The sequence below is a fragment of the Rhinoraja longicauda genome, chromosome 6 (genome assembly GCF_053455715.1).
Source record: "Rhinoraja longicauda isolate Sanriku21f chromosome 6, sRhiLon1.1, whole genome shotgun sequence".
NCBI classification, from domain to species: Eukaryota; Metazoa; Chordata; class Chondrichthyes; order Rajiformes; family Arhynchobatidae; genus Rhinoraja; species Rhinoraja longicauda.
In genome coordinates this window covers 42110850-42135059 of record NC_135958.1, presented here as the reverse complement: position 1 = coordinate 42135059, position 24210 = coordinate 42110850, and the positions used below count along the sequence as shown (strand labels likewise).

The following is a 24210-nucleotide window of genomic DNA, read 5'->3' as shown; positions in this document are numbered from 1 at the left end:
AACTTGAAGGATGATTCTAATCTATTGTACCAGGTGGGAGACTACCTCCTTTATACTATAAGAAAATAACTGCAGATGTCGGTACAAATCGATTTATTCACAAAATGCTGGAGTAACTCAGCAGGTCAGGCAGCATCTCGGGAGAGAAGGAATGGGTGACGTTTCGGGTCGAGACCCTTCTTCAGACTGATGTCGGGGGTGGGACAAAGGAAGGATATAGGTGGAGACAGGAAGATAGAGGGAGATCTGGGAAGGAGGAGGGGAAGGGAGGGACAGAGGAGCTATCTGAAGTTGGAGAAGTCGACGTTCATACCACCGGGCTGCAAACTGCCCAGGCGAAATATGAGGTGCTGCTCCTCCAATTTCCGGCGGGCCTCACTATGGCACTGGAGGAGGCCCATGACGGAGAGGTCAGACTGGGAATGGGAGTGGGAGTTAAAGTGCTGGGCCACCGGGAGATCAGTTTTGTTAATGCGGACCGAGCGCAGGTGTTCAGCGAAGCGATCGCCGAGCCTGCGCTTGGTTTCGCCGATATAAATAAGTTGACATCTAGAGCAGCGGATGCAATAGATGAGGTTGGAGGAGGTGCAGGTGAACCTCTGTCTCACCTTGAAAGACTGTTTGGGTCCTTTGATGGAGTTGAGGGGGGAGGTAAAGGGACAGGTGTTGCATCTCGTGCGGTTGCAAGGGAAAGTGCCCGGGGTTGGGGTGGTTTGGGTAGGAAGGGACGAGTGGACCAGGGAGTTACGGAGGGAACGGTCTCTGCGGAACGCAGAGAGGGGAGGGGATGGGAAGATATGGCCAGTGGTGGGGTCCCGTTGTAGGTGACGGAAATGTTGGTGGATGATATGTTGGATCCGCTGGCTGGTGGGGTGGAAGGTGAGAACGAGGGGGATCCTGTCCTTGTTGCGAGTGGGGGGAGGGGGAGCAAGGGCGGAGCTGCGGGATGTAGAAGAGACCCTAGTGAGAGCCTCATCTATAATGGAGGAGGGGAAGCCCCGTTTTCTGAAGAACGAGGACATCTCGGAAGCCCTAGTCTGAAACACCTCATCCCGGGTGCAGATGCGGCGTAGACGGAGGAATTGGGAGTAGGGGATAGACTTTTTGCAGGGGACCGGGTGGGAAGAAGTGTAGTCCAGATAGCTGTGCGAGTCGGTGGGCTTGTAGTAAATGTCCGTCACTAGTCTGTCTCCTGTGATGGAGATGGTGAGGTCCAGAAACGGGAGGGAGATGTGAGAGATAGTCCAGGTATATTTAAGGGCAGGATGGAAATTGAAGGTGAAGTGTATGAAGTCAGTGAGTTCTGCATGGGTGCAAGAGGTAGCACCAATGCAGTCGTCGATGTAGCGGAGGTAGAGTTCGGGGATGGGGCCAGTGTACGTCTGGAACAGGGATTGTTTGACGTACCCGACAAAGAGGAAGGCGTAGCTAGGGCCCATGCGAGTGCCCATAGCTACGCCTCTGGTTTGGAGGAAGTGGGAGGAGTCAAAGGAGAAGTTGTTGACGGTAAGAACCAGCTCTGCTAGGCGGAGGAGAGTGTTGGTCGATGGGGATTGGCTGGTTCTACGGTCGAGGAAGAAACGGAGGGCTTCGAGACCATCCTTGTGGGGGATGGAAGTGTAGAGTGACTGGACATCCATGGTGAAAATGAGGGAGTGTGGGCCTGGGAACCGGAAGTTATCCAGGAGATGGAGAGCGTGTGAGGTGTCTTGGACGTAGGTGGGGAGGGATTTAACCAGGGGGGATAGGATGGAGTCGAGGTAGGTAGAGATAAGTTCGGTGGGGCATGAGCAGGCAGAGACAATGGGTCTGCCGGGACAGTTGTGTTTGTGGATTTTGGGTAGGAGGTAGAATCGGGCCGTGCGGGGCTGGGGAACTATGAGATTGGAGGCACTGAGGGGTAGATCGCCGGAGGTGATGAGGTCGGTGATGGTGCTGCTGATAAAGGTCTGGTGTTTATCGGTGGGGTCATGGTCCAGGGATAGGTAGGAAGAGGTGTCTGATAATTGTCGTCTGGCCTCGGTCCGGTAGAGGTCAGCACGCCAGACTACCACAGCCCCTCCCTTGTCAGCGGGTTTAATTATTAAGTCCGGGTTGTTGCAGAGTGAGTGGAGGGCTGCACGTTCAGGAGGTGAGAGGTTGGAGTTGGACAGGGGAGTGGAAAATTTGAGGCGGCTGATGTCACGCCGGCAGTTTGAGATAAAAAGTTCTAGTGAGGGTAGTAGGCCACACTGGGGGGTAAAAGTGGAGGGGGTCCGTTGGAGACGGGAGAAGGGGTCATCAGTGGGGGGTCGGGACTCCTTACCATGGTAAAAGGCTCGGAGGCGGAGGAAGAAGAGCTCCACATCATGGCGGACGCGGAACTCGTTGATGTGGGGGCGGAGGGGAACAAAGGTAAGGCCTCTGCTGAGGACCGACCGTTCGGTGTCTGAAAGGGGGAGGTCAGGGGGGATGGTGAACACCCGGCAATGGTGGGGGTTGGGGTCGGATGGAGGCAGGGGGGCAGGTGGAGGGGATGTATGGTGGGGGGGGTGGTGGGTTAGCTGGGCAGAGGGGGGCATGAGGACCGATGTGGGGAGTACTGGGGGTCAACTGGCTGGAGGGGGAAGGGGGAGACCCAGTGGAACCCCTGCAGCAGTTACCTGTAGTAGAGGGTGGGCAGTAGGACCCAGCAGTGCTGAGGGGCTCTGCCTGGTGGGGGCTGTGGGCCCAGCGCGGTGTGTGTGGGCCAGGTGGAGCTACAGCCTGTTGTTGGTCCCGGGGGCCGGGTACAGCGACGGCAATGACCTGCTGCTGGGCAGTGGAGCGGCGCGGGTCGGCACGGTCGCTGGGGGAGGCCCGCGGGGACCTGGAGTCCAGGTAAGTGGCGGTCGGCTCGGTCAGCGGATGGCCGGGGAGGGCGTGGGCGGCGGTGAAGGGGTCGGGAAGGACGTGGGCGGCAGCGGCGGTGCAGAGGCCTCGCTCGTCGGCGGCAACGGCCCCGGGGAGGCGGTGGAGGTCGTCGGCGGCAGCCTCAGGTAAGCCTCGGCAATCGGTGGCCCCGGGGAGGCGGTGGAGGTCGGCGTCGGCGGCAGCGGCCCCGGGGAGGCAGTGGAGGTCGGCGGCAACGGCCCCGGGGAGGCGGTGGAGGTCGGCGGCAGCGGCCCCGGGGAGGCGGTGGAGGTCGGCGGCAGCGGCCCCGGGGAGGCGGTGGAGGTCGACGGCAGCGGCGGTGGAGGCTTCAGGGGGGCCTCGGACATCGGCGGCAACGACCCCGGGGAGGCGGTGGAGATCGGCGGTGGTCGCAGCGGACCCGGGAAGGCGGCGGAGGTCGGTGGTGACGGCCTCAGGTAGGCTACGGCAGTCAGCGGCCCTGGGGAGGTGGTGGAGGTAGGCGGCGGCGGCCCCGGGGAGGCGGTGGGTGGTGACGGCCTCAGGTAGGCCTCGGCCGTCGGCGGCCCGAGGCCAGACGACAACTATCAGACACCTCTTCCTACCTATCCCTGGACCATGACCCCACCGATAAACACCAGACCTTTATCAGCAGCACCATCACCAACCTCATCACCTCCGGCGATCTACCCCTCAGTGCCTCCAATCTCATAGTTCCCCAGCCCCGCACGGCCCGATTCTACCTCCTACCCAAAATCCACAAACACAACTGTCCCGGCAGACCCATTGTCTCTGCCTGCTCATGCCGCACCGAACTTATCTCTACCTACCTCGACTCCATCCTATCCCCCCTGGTTAAATCCCTCCCCACCTACGTCCAAGACACCTCACACGCTCTCCATCTCCTGGATAACTTCCGGTTCCCAGGCCCCCACTCCCTCATTTTCACCATGGATGTCCAGTCACTCTACACTTCCATCCCCCACAAGGATGGTCTCGAAGCCCTCCGTTTCTTCCTCGACCGTAGAACCAGCCAATCCCCATCGATCAACACTCTCCTCCGCCTAGCAGAGCTGGTTCTTACCCTCAACAACTTCTCCTTTGACTCCTCCCACTTCCTCCAAACCAGAGGAGTAGCTATGGGCACTCGCATGGGCCCTAGCTACGCCTGCCTCTTTGTCGGGTCCCTCACGTTTCTGGACCTCACCATCTCCATCACAGGAGACAGACTAGTGACGGACATTTACTACAAGCCCACCGACTCGCACAGCTATCTGGACTACACTTCTTCCCACCCGGTCCCCTGCAAAAAGTCTATCCCCTACTCCCAATTCCTCCGTCTACGCCGCATCTGCACCCGGGATGAGGTGTTTCAGACTAGGGCTTCCGAGATGTCCTCGTTCTTCAGAAAACAGGGCTTCCCCTCCTCCATTATAGATGAGGCTCTCACTAGGGTCTCTTCTACATCCCGCAGCTCCGCTCTTGCTCCCCCTCCCCCCACTCGCAACAAGGACAGGATCCCCCTCGTTCTCACCTTCCACCCCACCAGCCAGCGGATCCAACATATCATCCACCAACATTTCCGTCACCTACAACGGGACCCCACCACTGGCCAAATCTTCCCATCCCCTCCCCTCTCTGCGTTCCGCAGAGACCGTTCCCTCCGTAACTCCCTGGTCCACTCGTCCCTTCCTACCCAAACCACCCCAACCCCGGGCACTTTCCCTTGCAACCGCACGAGATGCAACACCTGTCCCTTTACCTCCCTCCTCAACTCCATCAAAGGACCCAAAGTCTTTCCAGGTGAGACAGAGGTTCACCTGCACCTCCTCCAACCTCATCTATTGCATCCGCTGCTCTTGATGTCAACTTATTTATATCGGCAAAACCAACCGCAGGCTCGGCGATCGCTTCGCTGAACACCTGCGCTCGGTCCGCATTAACAAAACTGATCTCCCGGTGGCCTAGCACTTTAACTCCCCCTCCCATTCCCAGTCTGACCTCTCCGTCATGGGCCTCCTCCAGTGCCATAGTGAGGCCCGCCGGAAATTGGAGGAGCAGCACCTCATATTTCGCCTGGGCAGTTTGCAGCCCGGTGGTATGAACGTCGACTTCTCCAACTTCAGATAGCTCCTCTGTCCCTCCCTTCCCCTCCTCCTTCCCAGATCTCCCTCTATCTTCCTGTCTCCACCTATATCCTTCCTTTGTCCCACCCCCGACATCAGTCTGAAGAAGGGTCTCGACCCGAAACGTCACCCATTCCTTCTCTCCCGAGATGCTGCCTGACCTGCTGAGTTACTCCAGCATTTTGTGAATACCTCCTTTATACTACTCTGTATGTCAACACACATTACACACTAAAGGGTTTTCAGGAACAGTTTCCAGCTGTTAACGCAACTGAACCATCCTGCCGACAACTAGAGGCAGTCCTGAACTACTACCTACTATTAGAGGCCTCAGACTTTCTCTGATCGGACTTTACTGGCTTTATCTTGCTCTAAATATTATTCCCATCATTGCATATATCTATACACTGTGGATGGCTCGATTGGAATCATGTATTGTCTTTCCACTAACTGGTTAGCACGCAACAAAAGCTTTTCACTGTATACGTGACAATAAACTAGACTTAAACATCTAGATTAGGTCTTTAATTTACAACATCAAAGCTTAGTGTGACTGGGATGTTGTAGCTTTTATGGAAACCTGGCTATGAGAGGGGCAGGACTGACAGCTACATGGTCCTACATGGGAGATGGCAAAGCTGGATCTACTCTTAGGATAAGAAAATAACTGCAGATGCTGGGACAAATCGATTTATTCACAAAATGCTGGAGTAACTCAGCAGGTCAGGCGGCATCTCGGGAGAGAAGGAATGGGTGACGTTTCGGGTCGAGACCCTTCTTCAGACTGATGTCAGGGGGCGGGACAAAGGAAGGATATAGGTGGAGACAGGACATCCTCTGTCCCTCCCTTCCCCTCCCTCCTTCCCAGATCTCCCTCTATCTTCCTGTCTCCACCTATATCCTTCCTTTGTCCCGCCCCCCTGACATCAGTCTGAAGAAGGGTCTCGACCCGAAACGTCACCCATTCCTTCTCTCCCGAGATGCTGCCTGACCTGCTGAGTTACTCCAGCATTTTGTGAATAAATCTACTCTTAGGAAATTGAGAAGGACAAATGACTGAACTGTTCATGGCGATCCTTTTGGGACTACAAACTACTGTTCTATTAAGGATAGTTTTAGATAGTTAAGGATAAAGACAGGGCAGACCCATAAGTTAAATTTCTGAATTGTAGCAAGGCCAACTTTGATAGTGTTAGACAGGGACTTGCTCAACTTGATTGGAGTAGGCTGTCTGTGACAAGAATTCAGGGCATGCATGTTCCTGTTAGAGTGAAGACAAGGCAGGCACATCAGCCTCGACCCGAAACGTCACTTATTCCTTTTCTCCAGAGATGCTGAGTTACTCCAGCTTTTTGTATCTATCTTCAGTGTAAAGAAGGTTGGATGACAAGAGAAATTGAGGCTCTGGTAAGGGGAAAGAGGAGGCATGGTACAGGTATTGGCAGCTGGGATAAAGTGCATGCTTGGAGTTTTGGGAACTGAGGAGCATACTTATGAAGGAAATCAGGAAGGCAAAAAGGGGGCAGATAATATTAAGGAAAATCCAAAGAGATTTTACATTAAGAGAACGAGGACAACAAGAGAGAGAATAGGGCTCCTCAGAAATACGGCACGGTGGCGCAGCGGTAGAGTTGCTGCCTTACAGCGAATGCAGCGCCGTCGACTCAGGTTCGATCCTGACTACGGGTGCTGTACTGTACGGAGTTTGTACGTTCTCCCCGTGACCAGCGTGGGTTTTCTCCGAGATCTTCGGTTTCCTCCCACACTCCAAAGACGTACAGGTTTGTAGGTTAATTGGCTGGGCAAATGTAAAATTATCCCTAGTAGGATCGTGTTAATGCGCGGGGATCGCTGGGCGGCGCAGACCTGGTGGGCCGAAGGGCCTGTTTCTGCGCTGTATCTCTAAATCTAAAAACCATAGCAGTCATCTCTGTGTGGAGCCACAGGAGATGGACAAAGTCCACAATGAGTATTTCTACCCCGTTTTTATTGTGGAGAAAGACATAAAGACTGGGGAATTTGGAACAGTTAATCAAAGTGTCTTGAGGAGTCAGTATTATGGTCCAGGTGGTGCTGGATGTCCTAAAGAGTATTAAATCTCCCAGGCCTGATCAGATATATCAGAGAATACTATGGAAAGATAGAGAAGAAATTCTAGGCACCATGGCTGAAATATATGAATCATTAGATATGGGCGAGATGGATTTCAGCAAGGATCAGCAACCTTTGTTAAGGTTCCACATGGCTGCTCTGGAAGGTTAGATTACATAAGATCCACGGAGAGTTAGTCGACTGGATAAAAAACTGGCTTTGTGGATGAAAGCAGTGGTGATGGTGGAAGGTTGTTTTTCAGACTGGAAGACTGTGACTAGTGGTACGCCTGAGGAATCGGTGCTGGGTGCATTGGTGTTTGTGGTTTCTATCAACGATTTGGATGAGAAAGTACAAGGCATGATTAGTACGTTTGAGATGGCATGGTGGCGCAGCAGTAGAATTGCTGCCTTACAGCGAATGCAGCGCCGGAGACCTGGGTTCGATCCCGACTACGTGTGCTGTCTGTACGGAGTTTGCATGTTCTCCCCGTGACCTGCTTGGGTTTTCTCCGAGATCTTCGGTTTCCTCCTCACACTCCAGACGTACAGGTTTGTAGGTTAAGTGGCTTGGTAAATGTAAAAATGGTCCCTAGTGCGTATAGGATAGTGTTAATGTGCAGGGATCGTTGGTCGGCATGGACCCAGTGGGCCGAAAGGGCCTGTTTCCACGCTGTATCTCTAAACTAAACTAAAGTGGGTGGTATTGTAGATAGCAAAGATCACTATCAAACATTACGGCAGGATCTTGATCAGTTGTGCAAGTGGCTGATGAATGGTTAATGACGTTTAATACAGATATATGCGAGGTGCTTCATTTTGGGATGTACAAGGTCATGAGGGGGATAGGGTTGATACACAGAATCTTTTACCCAGAGTCGGGAATCAAAAACTAGAAGACATAGGTTTAATGTGAGAGGGGAAAGATTTAATAGGACCCTGAGGGGCAAATTGTTCACACAGAGGGTGGTGGGTATATGGAACGAGCTGCCGGAGGAGGTAGTTGAGGCAGGTACTACAATATTTAAAAGACATTTGGACGGGTACCTGGAGAGGAAAGGTTTAGATTAAGAATATGAGCCAAATGAGGGCAGATGGGACTGGTGTAGATGAGACATCTTGGACAGCATGGGCAAGTTGGGCTGAAGGGCTCGTTACCATGCCCCATGACTATGTAAGAATGTAAATGTTCAATGGAGGTTGTTTTTACAGTGTTGCATTACAGAAAAAAAAATTAAATTTGTGGACCAGAATTGAAAACATTGCTAACAATCCACACAAGCTAATTAATCGGTTATGAAATGTAACCAATTCTGCCTCAACCAATTAAAAAATCACCTTGTTTATATTTTTACGCAAGAATCTCCAATTCCAAATGTTTAACTGGTTTTCTTTCCAGAGGTGCTGCTTGACTCCATATTTTTCCAGCATTTTCTGTTTTTGTTTCAGATGTTAGCAATTGCAGCTATATTTATTTTTCATAATTTGCTCAGATCTACTCGAGGCTATAATATTTTGTATAAAACTTTATTTAAGTAGTGGGCAGTGATATTTTCTTTGCCAGACATAGGCAACATTAAATAATCAGGAATGTTTCTGTGCCTCTGCGCACAAAAATAGCAGAGAAAAACTGATATCAAATGGCATACATAAGATAAATATAGTTTAAATATAACCTAACATAAATAAAACTCAAGTTCTTGAGTCTTGAGTCAAACTCAAACTCAAGAGATAAAATTATGATTGCCTAAGTAATACAATTGTAAAATAGATGAAATTTCTACCATTTGTTTTAGTTTAGTTTAGACATACAGCGCGGAAACAGGTCCTTCGGCTCACCGGGTCCGCGCCGACCAGTGATCCCCGCACATTAACACTATCCTACACGTACTAGGGACAATTTTTACATTTACCAAGCCAAATTTACCTACATACCTGTATGTCTTTGAAGTGTGGGACGAAACTGAACATCTTGGAGAAAACCCACACGGTCACGGGGAGAACATACAAACTCCGTACAGACAGCGCCCGTCATCGGGATTCCGGGTTTCCGGCGCTACAAGCGCTGTAAGACAGCAACTCTACTGCTGCGCCACCGTGCAAAGATTGTCATACCAGAAAAATCTTTGACGTGTTCACGATATGTTGAAATAATAAACGTCTAATTTGTTGAAATACTGGATTATGAAAATCTCCCACAAATGGTAAATTTGATTCGGACATTTTTGCAAATTTATCATAAAAGATGTTCACTTACTTTTCACAATTAGATGGTCATTAGTTATCTCAGTTGTACCATTAAGTGCTCTCAATGAAGAGATTTTGTGCTACCTTAAGGTGCAAACCAACTACAAATTGAAGGTATGAACTATGCTATTTAAACACAAGTTAAAGTTGATTGGAGTAAATTGTTTACTGGAAATAGAACATCTGGAAACTGGGATACTTTAAAAGTGCGACAGTGAGAGTTCAAGTTTAAAATCAAGTATGTTTCTGTTAGAGTGAAGGGCAAGGCAGGTGGGTTTGAGTTTAGTTTATTGTCACGTGTACCGAGGTACAGTGAAAAGATTTTGTTGCGTACTAAGTCATCGGAAAGACAATACATGATTACTTGAGTTATCCAGTGTACAGATACATGATAAAGAGAATAACATGAGTAACATTTAGTGCAAGATAAAGTCCAGTAATGTTCGATCAAAGATAGCCCAACGGTCTCCAATGAGGTGTGCAGTAGCTCAGGACAGCTCTCTAGTTGTTGGTAGGATGGTTCAGTTGCCCTATAACACCAGGGAAGAAGCTGTCCCTGAATCTGGAGGTGTGCTTTTTCACACTTCTACACCTTTTATCTGATGGGAGAAAGAAGGGGGAGTGGGGGATGGTGGCCTTGCCGATGGTGGCATTGCCGTAGTCTTGGATGGAGTCTTGGATGGAACTGTTCCCAAACCATGCTGTGATGCATCCTGCTAAAATACTTTTTTCGCCGCACCTATAGAAGTTGGTGAGAGTTGTTGGTGACATGCCTAACTTCCTAGGTTCTAAAGGAAGAACTGAAGACAGTTAATGGAAACATATCAAGGACAATCCATATTACAGTTGTAGTGGTGCTCAACATCCTGAAACGTATGAAGGTAGAATCATTTCCCAGGTATGATCTGATATATCCAAGGACACTGGGAAGCTCGAAAATAAATTGCAGAAGACCTGGCTGAGCTATATGAATCATTGCGAGACATAGGCGTGGCAGAAGACTGGAGTGTAGCTAATGTTGTTATACTGTTTAAGAAGGGGTTGCAAAGAAGAAACCTGGGAACTAGACCTGTAGGCTTAACATCTGCAGCAGGAAGATTTCTGGAGGATGCTGAGGAATAAAATATATATGCATTTGGATAGATAGGGGCTGATTTGGGAATAGTTAGTTTGGTTTTGTAAGTGGGAAGTCGTGTCTGATGAATTTGATTGAAGTATTGAAGGAGGGCTGAGGAATGGCACATGGAGCTTAATTCAGATATGTGTTAGATGTTGCATTTTGGGAAGTCATAGACAGTCACAGTGTGAAAACTGGCCCTTCGGCCTATCATGTCCACATTGACCAACATGCCCCATCTACACTAGTCCCACCTGCTTGTGTTTGGCTCATATCCTTCTAAACCTGTCCTATCCATGTTCCTGTCTAAATGTTTCTTGAACGATGTGATAATACCTGCCTCAACTACCTCCTCCGGCAGCTCGTCCCATAAAAAGGTTGCCTCTCAGATTCCTAGTAAATCTTTTCCCCTTCATCTTAAACCTATATCTCTGGCTCTCATTTACTGGACTCTGGATAAAAGACTTGGCATTTACCCTATCTGTTCCTTTCATGATCTTGTACACCTTTATAAGATCATCCCTCATCCTCCTGCGCTCCAAGATATAAAGTTCTAGCCTGCTCAACCTCTTCCGTTAGCTCAGGCCCTCAATTCCTGGCAACATCCTCGTGCACCTTTTCTGCACCTTTTCTGCGTAACAACATCTTTCCTATAACAGGGTGACCAAAACTGAACACAATGCTCTTAATGCGGCCTCACCAATCCCTTGTACATGCCCGCCGAACTTCTATACTCAGTCAAACCAGGGCAGGATCTTCACAGCAAATGTTGTAAAGCAGTCAAGTCAAGTCAAGTCAACTTTATTTAACAGAGCAGCGTTTGACGGCACTTGGCCTCTACTCACTGGAGTTTAGGACAAGGGGGACCTCATCGAAACTTACCGAACAGTGAAAGGCTTGGATAGAGTGCATTCTTTAGGAAGGAGTTGAGGCGGAATTTCTTTAGTCAGACAGTGGTGAATCTGTGGAATTCATTACCACAGTCGGCTGTGGAGGCAGTTAATAAATATTTTTAGATAGATAGATTCATGATTCAGCTGTCAGGGGTTATGGAGAGAAGGCAGGAGAACGGGGTTATGTGGGATAGATCAGCCATGATTGAATGGCGGGGTTGACTTGATGGGCCGAATGACCTAATTCTGCTCCTATCACTTATGAACTGTACATCAGGTTAAGACAGCGATTCTGACACTGTAACACTCCAGAATTGAACTGGAGCTTCATTTTCTTTTAACCACCAGCAATGAACTTGATCATGGAACCTGTTTACAAAGCTGGCATTAGAATATTTTAGAAACAAAGAACTGCAGATGCTGTTTATGCAAATACACAAAAGGACAAAAAGCCACAAATAACTTGACATTCACCATCATGGTGCCTCGAGAGGCTGGTTACGGCACACATTAAATCCAGGCTGCCAGCAGCCTTGATCCACGGCAGTTCGCCTACCACCACGACAGGTCCACTGCTGATGCATCTCCATGGCCCCACACATCCCTGGAACACCTGGATAAAGAGGACACCCTCATCAGACTCCTATTCATAGACTACAGTTCTGCTTTCAATACCATCATCCCAACCATACTCATTCCAAACTTGTAGAAATTGGAGTCAGAACCCCTCTGCAACTGGATCCTCGGTTTCCTGACCAACAAACCACAATCAGTGAGGATAGGTGAGAAATCATCCTCTACGATAATCCTCAATACGACAAAGATGCGTTCTCAGCTCCCTACACTACTCCTTTTCCACTCGTGACTGAGCAGCCAAATACCAATACTACTCAATTTACAAGTTAGCGAATGACACCATCGTATTGGGGGCAGATATCAAATGATGAGACAGAGTGCAGAAAGGAAATTGAGAACTTCGTGACCTGGTGCCATGACAACAACGTATCCCTCAATGTCAGCAAGACAAAGAAGAATGTGATCGGCTTCAGGAGGTGAAGCCTGGCATTGATAGTGCGGAAGTAGAGATGGTCAAGATCCTAGCAATAAATATTACCAGCAATCGAAGCTATGGCTGAGAACGCCCACCTTAAAAGGCTTAGGAAGTTCGACATGTGCCCAAAAACCCTCACTAACTTCTACAGAAGTGTCATAGGAAGCATTTTATCAGGATGCATCACAGCCTAGTTTGGGAACAGCTCCATCCAAGACCAACAAAATCTTTTCACTGTACCTCAGTACATGTGACAATAAAAAACTAAACTAAACCAAGTGATGGTATAACTCAGCATGTCAAGTAGCATCTCTAGCGAAAGTGGATAGATGATGTTTCGGGTCAAGACCTTTGTCCCTAATATCTGCCTATTTTAATTTCTCTTGTCATCCAGGGTTCCCACCTGCCTTGCCCTTCACTCTGACAGGAATATACTTAACTTAAACTCTTACTGTCACACTTTTAAAGTATCCTAATTTCCGTTCGTCCCTTTTTCTGTAATCTACCCCAATCAACTTTTGCTTGTGTTTATTTTATATCGCATAGTTCATGTCTCAATCTGTAGTTATTTTGCACCTTAATGTAGCATAAAGCATTCAAAAGTGAGAAGTAACAAAGGGTGGCACAAATCAATTTGGACATACAAAACAGAAGTTGTAAAGAGCATTTCCAGGGAAGAAAGAAAAAATGAATACGTTTTGAAGAGAATTCCAGAGATCTGGGGCCTGATATCTGAAGAATCTGAAGTGTTTGGGCAATTCAATTTGAGAATTTTCAATAGATCACAATCTATTTAACATTCAATGTTCAATAGATCAATAGGAGTCAAGGTGGATGGTGTGGTAGACTGTTGGGGAGGAGGAGGAGGAGAGTGCAGACTAAGCGATGGTCGACAGGAAGAAGTGGCAGCTGGCAAGAGGGGAGAGCCCCACGGTGACCAAGCGTGTTCTGTTGGTGGCGGTGGCCTGAAGAAAGTCCTGTTGGCCAGGGGCGACAATGTGAGCCGCAACAGCAGTATCAACCAGACAGTACAACAGCTGCTGAAGAAGGGCGTGCTGTTGCACCTTGTGGAAGATGTCGGTGACTTGGCCTGGAGTTGCTCTCAACCGTCTCCTTGTTCTCGCTCGCCTTCCCAGTGTCGCACCGACAGTGGCCAAAACTGGAAGAGCAGTGAGCCCAGGCGGCACATTTATATTTATGATGTTGACGAGAAACCTTCGCCATCCTCCTGTTGCAATAACACAGGAAACGAGACCATCTATTATGAAGAAGGGTCTCAACCCAAAACTTCACCCATTCCTTCTCTCCAGAGATGCTGCCTGTCCCACTGAGCTACTCCAGCATTTTGTGTCAACCTTTGATATAAACCAGCATCTGCAGTTCTTTCCTACACTACCTATTATGAATCGTTTACGTAACTCGCCCATTACGCAAGTTGGGGAGTGCCTGTATATCAATACAATTGAGCCAAATTTACATACAATAGGTAGGGAAAAAGGAAAAGATAGCAGCAGAATGCACTCAGCATTGTAGCGCACCAGGTCTAGAGAAAAGGTCCGATTTCACAAAGAGGTAGAGGCGCATTGGGCAGTACCTAAGTTTATGGAAGGATCATTCGGAAGTCTTCAGAAGATGACAGAAGGGAAGAAGCTGTAGCAGATTCTGGTGGTGTGCACTGTCAAGCTGCTGTCCCTTATAGTATAGGGGGCCGAAAAAACATTCTTGCAGGGCACTGGTATTGTGGTGGATGTGTTGCCACTATCCACAATGCCGGCAGTCTGTGGGTCACAAAGTTGAGGATCTAGTGGCAGAAGGATATGCTGACTTCTAGGTCCAGGAGTTTGCAGATGAATTTGGATTAGATTATGGTGTTGAAGGTGAAGCTATAGTCAATAAGTAGGAGTCTAACATAAGTGTCCTTGTTATCTAGGTGTTTCAGAGATGAGTTTAGGGCCAGGGAGATATGGACCTGTTTCAACAGTAGTGCAGTGGATCAATTATGTCTGGGAAGCTGGAGTTCATGTGCGCCATCAACAATCCCTTTCACAGTTCCTCATATCCCTTCATCTTTGGAACCAAGCAAAATATGAGATGCTGTTCCTCCAATATGCGTGGAGCTTCACTCTGACAAGGCAGAAAGGTTAGTGTGGGAATGGGAAGGAGAATTAAAATGTGTTCAGGCAGGTCCAGGCAGATTGAGCGAAGGTGCTAACTGAGAAATGATCCCTCAGTCTACATTTGGACTCGTCGATATACAAGGGTCCACATCTTGAACAACGGATACAATAGATGAGGTTGAAGGAGGTGCAAGGGAACCCCTGCCTAACCTGAAGCGACAGCCGGGGTCCCCGGACAGAGTCGTGGGAGGAGGTATAGCGACAGGTGTTGCATTTCCTGTGGTTGCATGGGAAGGTACCTGGAGAGGGGGTGGGAAGGGGCAAGTTAACCAGGGAGTTGTGGAGGGAAGGCGGAAAAGGGTGGAGATGGGAAGATGTGACTAGTGGTGGGATCCTGTTGGAGGTGGCAAAAATGTCGGAGGACTATGCATTATAAGGACCAGAGGGATTCAGTCTCTGTTGCGACTAGGGAGAGGGGGAGCAAGAGCAGAGCTGTGGGGTACTGTGGAGACACATGTGAGGGCCTCATCTATGATGGGAGAGGGGAACTTCTGTTCCCTAAAGAATGAGGACATCTTGGATGTCCTGGTATGGAACACTTCATCTTGGGCTTAGATGGAGGAATTGAGGGTAGGGGACAGTGTCTTTGCAGGAAGCAGGGTGGGAAGAAGTGTAGTCATGATAGTTGTGGGAGTCAGTGGTTTTGTAATAGACTTCAGTCGATAGTCTGTCTCCTGTGATATCAAGAAAGGGGAGGGATGTGTTGGTGAATTTGAGTGCCGGATGGAAATTGGTGGTGGTTAATGAAGTCCATGAGTTCTGCATGGGTGCAGGAGGTTGAACCGATGCAGTCGTCAATGTAACGGATATAGTGTTAGGGGATAGGGCCAGTATATGCCTGGAACAAGGATTGTTCAAAGTACCCTATAAAGAGGCAGGCATAGCTGGGGCCCATGCCAGTGCCCATCGCTACGCCTTTGATTTGGAGGAAGTGAGAGGAGTCGTAAGGTCATAAGTGATAGGAGTAGAATGAAGCCATTCGGCCCATCAAGTCTACTCCGCCATTCAATCAAGGCTGATCTATCTGCTCCCCTCCATTCTCCTGCCTTCTCCCCATAACCTCTGACACCTATACTAATCAAGAATCTATCTATCTCTGCCGTAAAAATATCCACCGACAGCCTGCACAGCCTTCTGTGGCAAAGAATTCCACAGATTCACCACCCTCTGACTAAAGAAATTTCTCATCTCCTTCCTAAAAGAACATCCTTTAATTCTATGACCTCCAGTCCTAGACTCTCCCACTGGTGGAAACATCCTCTCCACATCCACTCTATCCAGGCCTTTCACTATTCTGGAGGTTTCAATGAGGTCTTCCCTCATTCTTCTAAACTTGAGCGAGTACAGGCCCAGTTTTAACAAACGCTCATCATAAGTTAACTTAATCATTCCTGGGATCATTCTTGTAAACCCCCTCCAGAGCCAGCACATCCTTCCTCAGATATGGCGCCTAAAATTGCTCACAATATTCCAAATGCAGCCTTACCAGCACCTTATAGAGCCTCAGCATTACATCCCTGTTTTTGTATAGAAGTCCTCTTGAAATAAATGCTACCTTTGAGTCGAAAGAGAAAAGGGCGAGGACCAGCTCCGGAGTAGAGTGTTAGTAGAAGGAAATTGGATGGTTCTGCGGTTGTTACTTACTTCATTTCCCAAACTCTAAAACCCACAAGGTGTACCACGAAGTGCAAACTTGCAAGTACTTGGAAATACCAGAATCTGCAGATTCATCTCAAAATCCTTGCTATTCGTTGTTGATTTAAATTGTAGAAGCTACTATCAAGCTACAGTGGCTCATCATCAAATTCCCAAGGGCAATTATGAATGCATCCCTTGCCAATAATTCAAATTTTACATTATCAGCATGTAGAAGCTCAGTGTTTCTCTTCCCATTTTATAAGCAGGTGCATACCATTTATGATCCTTCAGTGCCTCTGCAACACATACATCAGGTTGTTGTTCATTGACTACAGCTCTGCGTTCAACAATATCAACACGTTCAAACTTGTTACGAAGCTCAGAGAACTGGGGTCTCTGCTCCTCCCTTTGGAAATGAATCCTCAACTTCCTCATCAACAGAACACAATCAGTACGAATTGACAACAGCACTTCCTCTTTGATAACCATCAATACAGGGGAACTCTCAAGGCTATGTGCTGTCAACTGCTTTACTCACTCTCTACCCATGATTGTGTTCCAACTCCATCTTTAAATTCACCAACGACACCACCATTGTTGGATGAATTACAGGTAATGAAGAGTAGGATGGATTATCGTCTGATTGAATGGTGCCAGAACAAGAATGCTGCTCTCAATGTCAGTAAAACCAAAGCGCTGATTGTTGACTTTGAAAAGGAAGGCCAAGGATCCGCAAAGATATCTTCCTCAACAGGTCGGTGGTGGATAGTCAACAACATCAAGTTCTTGGGCTTGCATATTTCTGAAGATCTGTCCTGGACCCAGCACTTTGATGCAATCATAATGCAAACTCATTAACTTCCTTAGGTAATGAAGATTCATTTGAGATGATCCGGTATGTTGACAAACACTCTCTTGAACATCTTCAGGCATATGGTAGAGACCATATTGACTGGTTGCATCATGGCCTAGCCGGCAACTCGAATGCCCAGGAATTAAGATTGCAAAAAATAATGAACATTCCTAGTCCATCAAGGGGGCTGACCTCCCCAGCATCAAAGGGATCTTTTGGAGGCATTGCCTCAAAAAGGCAGTCAGCATCTTCAGGGATCCACACCACCCTGGGCACACTCTCATTTCATTTCATTATCTGGCATTGGGAAGAAGGTACAGAAGCCTGTAAACTGTTACACACCAGTTCAGGATAACCTTCTTCCCAACAACCATCAAGCTATTGAACACTATGAACTCCAACTAAATTGTGTACTGCAAACTGTCTTGATTGCACAAGTGAGTTGTTTCTGTCTTTGCACAATATTGTTTGTATTCATATATTGAACTTCTTGTTGTTTTTATTTTGGTGTCTGAGTACTCTGTCTATAGGGTCTCGACCCGAAACGTCATCTATTCCTTTTCTCCAGAGATGCTGCCTGACCCGCTGAGTTACTTCAGCTTTTTGTGCCTACCTTCGGTTTAAACCAGCATCTGCAGTCCCATCCCCTCCCCTGTTTATATATCTGTTGTGCTGCTGTAAGAATTTCATTGTTCCATCAAGGCATTCTTGACTCCTCATTGCCAAATAAATAGTTTAAAAATCAACTATGCGTTCTCTTTTTAAACATGTTGATCAATACTGCTACCCGTATTATCCTGCCTATGTTTACTTTGATAGCGCTAGGAAAATAAGAGGATTTAGAGGACATTAGACAATAGACAATAGACAATAGGTGCAGGAGTAGGCCATTCAGCCCTTCGAGCCAGCACCGCCATTCAATGCGATCATGGCTGATCACTCTCAATCAGTACCCCGTTCCTGCCTTCTCCCCATACCCCCTCACTCCGCTATTCTTAAGAGCTCTATCCAGCTCTCTCTTGAAAGCATCCAACGAACTGGCCTCCACTGCCTTCTGAGGCAGAGAATTCCACACCTTCACCACCCTCTGACTGAAAAAGTTCTTCCTCATCTCCGTTCTAAATGGCCTACCCCTTATTCTCAAACTGTGGCCCCTTGTTCTGGACTCCCCCAACATTGGGAACATGTTATCTGCCTCTAATGTGTCCAATCCCCTAATTATCTTATATGTTTCAATAAGATCCCCCCTCATCCTTCTAAATTCCAGTGTATACAAGCCCAATCGCTCCAGCCTTTCAACATACGACAGTCCCGCCATTCCGGGAATTAACCTAGTGAACCTACGCTGCACGCCCTCCATAGCAAGAACATCCTTCCTCAAATTTGGAGACCAAAACTGCACACAGTACTCCAGGTGCGGTCTCACCAGGGCCCGGTACAACTGTAGAAGGACCTCTTTGCTCCTATACTCAACTCCTCTTGTTACGAAGGCCAACATTCCATTGGCTTTCTTCACTGCCTGCTGAACCTGCATGCTTCCTTTCATTGACTGATGCACTAGGACACCCAGATCTCGTTGAACTCCCCCTCCTCCTAACTTGACACCATTCAGATAATAATCTGCCTTTCTATTCTTACTTCCAAAGTGAATAACCTCACACTTATCTACATTAAACTGCATCTGCCATGTATCCGCCCACTCACACAACCTGTCCAAGTCACCCTGCAGCCTTATTGCATCTTCCTCACAATTCACACTACCCCCCAACTTAGTATCATCTGCAAATTTGCTAATGGTACTTTTAATCCCTTCGTCTAAGTCATTAATGTATATCGTAAATAGCTGGGGTCCCAGCACCGAACCTTGCGGTACCCCACTGGTCACTGCCTGCCATTCCAGAATACATTTTTTAAACTACAATAATACCAGTTCAACACATTAACAGATAATGATTAAAAGATAATAAACAACTTTTACCTAACTAATCTCACGAGAAACAGTCCCCCAAAATAAAAAGTTAACTTGGTACGTTTCAGAATCTAGACACATAAAGCTGGAGTAACTCAGCGGGACACGCAGCATCTCTGGAGAGAAGGAATGGATGATGTTTGAAGAAGTCAAACCCTAAACATCATCCATTCCTTCTGAGTCAGCTGAGTTACTCCAGCTTTTTGTGTCTATCTGAGGTTTAAACCAGCATCTGCAGTTCCTTTTTACCCGTTTTTAGAATCTGACGGAACCATATATTAAATTAACACCAGCACGAATATGTAAAAAATACACTCGGTTACATTTTCATTTCATTTTAAACGGCTCGGCATCGCCACGCCATCCATTCCGTTTATTTAAGTTTGTCGCAATAAAGCAAACCGGTAATAAAACTAACGCAATTGTTAAGATTCAATTGAAAATTTACTTAGTCAAGTAGAGATGCTGACAACTAAACAACAAAATCGAGATTTCTATTTTGCGAGGGTGTTGTTTGGAGAGTTGCCTTTAGATTCTTCGTGTTAGTTATTAAAAGAGAAACTTTTAGGATAGGGGTTGAGGTGATAAAATAAGTCTTACCATAAAAATACCAGGTAAGTTCAGCTCAATATTAAACGTGTAACGCTACCGAAGGAAGCAGCAATGGCGGAGTTCGCTCCGCTGTATGGTTGCTGATGGGCGTGCGGGACAATCCCCCTCTTCCCACACTGATTGCTTTTGCTGGAGGCAGACACAAAAAGCTGGAGTAACTCAGCGGGCCAGGAAGTATCTTGTTTGGAGAGAAGGAATGGGTGACATTTTGGGTCGAGACCCTTCTTCAGACCGAGGTTAGAGGGAGAAGGGCGACACAGAGATAAGGAAGTGGAAGGTGTGACAACGAGACATCAAATCCAGCAGGGATTGTTGAGGTTCAAGGAAAATGTAGAATAGATCGTTGTTAGCTGGGGGGAAGCCGACAACGAAACATACATACAGTTAGAGATAGAATGTAATCAGGGAGACAAGTCAGACTGCTCGGGAACCAGGGAGGGGAGGGAACAAGGGTTACTTGAAGTTAGACACAAAAAGCTGGAGTAACTCAGCGGGTCAGGAAGTATCTTGTTTGGAGAGAAGGAATGGGTGACGTTTCGGGTCGAGCCCGTTTTTCTTGAAGTTAGAGAAGTCGCTCTCATTCCGCTGCTGGAAGGGGTGGGGGGTGTGTGAGTGTGAGCCGCCCATCTGGGCCGCAGGGAGGGCGGGAGGGAGGGAGGGAGGGCGGGAGGGAGGGAGGGAGGGAGGGCGGGAGGGAGGGAGGGAGGGCGGGAGCTCGCGTGCGCGCGCGGTTTGGATTCAACGCCCCAACTGCCGTTCTCGCGCGCGCTGCCGCCACACAGCCATTGCGTCTCCCCCCCCCTCCCCGCGCGTGCGCGTGCCCGGGTCCGTGCACGGGTCGCGGGCGGGCCGCGCCGCCATCTTTGTTCCCCGCGGCCGCTGGTGGTGCCGGAGCGCTTCTCTCGCGAGGAAGGGACGCCATTATCGGCTTTTAACAACCAAGAAACGAGAAGTGAACGGTAATCACCACCGCGATAGTGCGGCTCTCGTTTGTAAACTCTGCCCGCTCGACGCGCCTGCTGTCTGCTGCTTGCCTTTGCTCCAGGCCGGGACATGACTGGAAGTGGCCACTTTGTCTCTCAATATACTAAATTACTAGAGTCGCATTTTTGAGGTGGAGCGGCCTACAAGAGATCCGCTTGACTTTCTTTTTTTAATTTTCGTAGTAGTCTTATTTTATGATTTCTATGACAAACAAGGTGATAATAACCGGTTGTGGTAAATATGGCCAGGCAGGGACAGGGTTAGTTTTGCAGATTTCGCATTCGTTTGTTTTCTCTGATCGTTTATTCGTTCTTTAGTGAAAACTTACCATGGTACATTATCCCCTAATTCCAGCGATGTAAAAAGAAAAAAAAACACTGAATTGAATTCAATTGAGTGTTTTTTTCTTTTTCCATCGCTGGCACTAGGCAGGGGATAATGAATGTTCCGGGTCATTGTAAAATCATGTCTTTGGAGTCGCACATATTTTTTTCTGAATGTTTACCTGTGTGAATGACTTTTCTCGTCTACCACAACGCAGATTTGTAAATAAATTTCGGAAAATATATTTTCGTACGCAGCTAACGAGGTTTGATCACGTGCTGAAATCAGATTTTAAAAAAAAAAAATACAAAGATTTGGCATGGATTTAAATACAATATCTAATTATTTAGATTTTGGACGAGTTCCATTGGTATCAGAGTTGGTCTTCATTAATTAACAAAAAAACGGCCACTTTTTCTTATTACGAATGATACATGTACACCTGATGCCTTTGTACAGTTGTATATTTTTATGTAGCTGCAACTACTTATGGTATTATTTTGTGACAGTAAAGTTCGGTACTCAAAGTACTAGCTGACACTGCTACATCATTCTCAATATCAATGCGAAACCAACCAGAATCTTGCTGAACGTTAGCTGTTTCTTCCTGTAGTGTAAAAATAAAGGCTGTTTGTTGTTGCTTGGGCCTTGAAAGTAGAGGGTGTTCTTCAAGCTTGCGATTGTAATGTATCTGAAGTGGATCATGCAATGCTTCTCCCGTTTGGTCGTGTAAAGAATAGCTTGAGCCATTGGATTGCTATTAGAAAGGCATGAAAAACAAGGGTCAGTTTAAAAAAAAAAAGCCAACGTATCTTTCACTTGGAAACACCAGCAAGTTGTTGACATGAGTTTGTTGAACAATCAGTTATCTTTCTTCCAACCTAACATTTCAAGTGTTGAAATTTGTAAAGGATGGTTTATGTTATATCAATAAATGATTTAACTCTTTTAAGCACTTTAGGGTTTTTTAATATCTTGCATTTCTGGGATTAGTTGCAACTGATCTATTTTAGTCTTTCCAGTTATGTGAGCTATTTTATTCTCACTATGTAATGAGAAAACACTTGTTTTTCTGTTCCATTGAGAACATTAATAAATAAGAATTTGCTGTGAAAAATGCCATTTATGTCATCTTAATGTCTAAATGACATTTTAAATATATGCATGCAAATATTAAATAGAAGATATGAATGAACAAATATGTTTATTGGCCAAGTGTGTGCATATACAAGGAATGTGCCTTGGTGCTCCGCTCACAAATGACAACACAAACATACAGTTAACAATTAAGAATAAAGCATAATAACCACATCAAAACAATAAGGATATAACATTATGGTCTAAACGTGGGTGAAAATAAATTTGGTTATTGAGCAGAACAACTACTCGTGGGAAAAAAAGCTGTTTTTATGTCTGGCTGTGGCTGCTTTGACAGTCTGGAGACGCCTTCCAGAGGGAGGTGCATCAAAGATGTTGTGGCCAGGGTGAGAGGGGTCAGAGATGATCTTGCCTGCTCGCTTTCTGGCCCTTGCAGTGTAGTTTGTCAGTGTGTGTGTGGGGGGTTGCAGCCTCCGGATGTCGTGCTTTGTGGCTGAGCCAAACCAGACCATGATGGAGAAGGTGAAGATGGCCTCAATGATAGCAGTATAGAATTGGACTATCATTGCCTGTGGCAGATTGTGTTTCCTCAGTTGCCACAGGAAGTACATCCTCTGTTGGGCCTCTTTGACTGTGGAGTCGATGGTGGTCCCCGATTTAAGGTCTCTGGAGATGATGGTTCCAAGGAACTTAAATGACTCCACAGATGTGACTGTGGTGTTGTTGATGGTGAGTGTGGGGAGGGGAGGGGAAGCTCTTCGAAAGTCCACAATTAGTTCCACTTTCTTGAGAGCATTGAGCTCCATGTTGTTGTGATGGCACCAGGACGCCAGCTGTGTCACTTCCCATCTGTAGGCAGATTCCTCCCCATCCTGGATCAGTCCAATCAGGGTAGTGTCAATAGACAATAGACAATAGGTGCAGGAGTAGGCCATTCGGCCCTTCGAGCCATCACCGCCATTCAATGTGATCATGGCTGATCATTCTTGAGGAGCTTGACAGAGGAGTCTGTGGAGGTGCAGTTGTTGGTGTAGAGAGAGTAGGGGAGAGGGGAGAGTACGCAGCCTTGCGGTGCTCCTATGCTGAGGGTCTGCGGGTCCGAGATGTGCTTTCCCAGCCGCACATGCTGCTTCCTGTTGTCAGAAATTTGATGATCCACTGACAGGGGTTCAGGCACAGTCAGCTGTGAGAGTTTGGCGTGTAGTAGCTCTGGCACAATGGTGTTAAATGCAGAGCTAAAGTCCACAAACAAAATCCTGGCATAGGTCCCCTGGCGATCTAGGTGCTGGAGGATGAAGTGCAGGCCTAGGTTGACTGCGTCACCCACTGATCTATTGGCCCTGTATGCAAACTAGGGGGTCCAGCAGGGGGTTTGTGATGTTTTTCAGCTGGGCCAGCACAAGTCTTTCAAAGGTCTGCATGACTACCGAGGTCAGTGCGACAGGCCTGTAGTCATTAAGACCAGTGATCCTGGGTGCAGGATCAACATTTGTGGAGGGAAATGGACATATTTATGGTTAAGACCTTTCATTTGTACTGCCAGAGTAGAGGCCCCTAGTATTCCCCTTTACTCTTTCCATCCAGATGAAGGATCTCAACCCAAATCATCGACTGACCTTTTCCTTCTTATGCTGCCTGATTTGGTGAGCTCCTCTAGCAGCTCTCTATTTTTTGCTGCTAAATTGACACTTTGAAGTTGATATATTTTAAATCCATTAACTCTGTTTTAGAAAAGATATTTATGAAGAAACAATTTTACATAAATGTCTGTTTTAGATAGCTTCCATGACATTAAAGAAAACCAAACTTTTGACTGCATTGTGATATTTTAATGTGCAGTAAAATATCCTGCAATAGAATGAGGGATTTTCATTGCTGGTGGAAGAAGATGGTGAAGAAAAGGATTCATCAGAAATATTTGGGTTTGAAAACTAAGAGTATTTCATTGCAGTGTTGAGGTCCCTCAAATCCACCAATGACTTAAAATTCATCTCAGTTTAGTTAGTTGCAGACTTGAAATTTCAAATGTCATATTGATCAACATTTCTTGTTATAATAATAATAATAATAATAAATTTTATTTGTCATATGTAGGTTGGCACAGGGTCAACGGTACAATGAAATGTATTTGACAAGACAACGGGTCACCTCAGCAGTAAT

The 24210-nt window shown here is 47.1% G+C and overlaps 2 protein-coding genes across 7 annotated transcripts in view; one reads left to right on the top strand and one right to left on the bottom strand.

Annotated features, from left to right (window-relative positions):
* ca5a (carbonic anhydrase Va) overlaps positions 1-20236 on the bottom strand; it is a 54598-nt gene extending 34362 nt beyond the window's left edge. The window contains exons 1-2 of the mRNA XM_078400888.1: positions 19633-20236; positions 11819-11957 (exon numbers count right to left, since the gene is read on the bottom strand). The gene's annotated coding sequence lies outside the window, so the exon portion shown is untranslated. The remainder of the gene's footprint in view (positions 1-11818; positions 11958-19632) is intronic.
* Positions 20237-20467: 231 nt separating this feature from the next.
* banp (BTG3 associated nuclear protein) overlaps positions 20468-24210 on the top strand; it is a 127147-nt gene continuing 123404 nt past the window's right edge. For 4 of the 6 annotated variants that reach the window (XM_078400879.1, XM_078400873.1, XM_078400878.1 and 1 more), the window contains exon 1: positions 20468-20603. The gene's annotated coding sequence lies outside the window, so the exon portion shown is untranslated. Of the gene's footprint in view, positions 20604-20869; positions 20888-24210 lie in introns of those variants that run through there. The other 2 variants (XM_078400874.1, XM_078400875.1) reach the window with 2 other exon arrangements.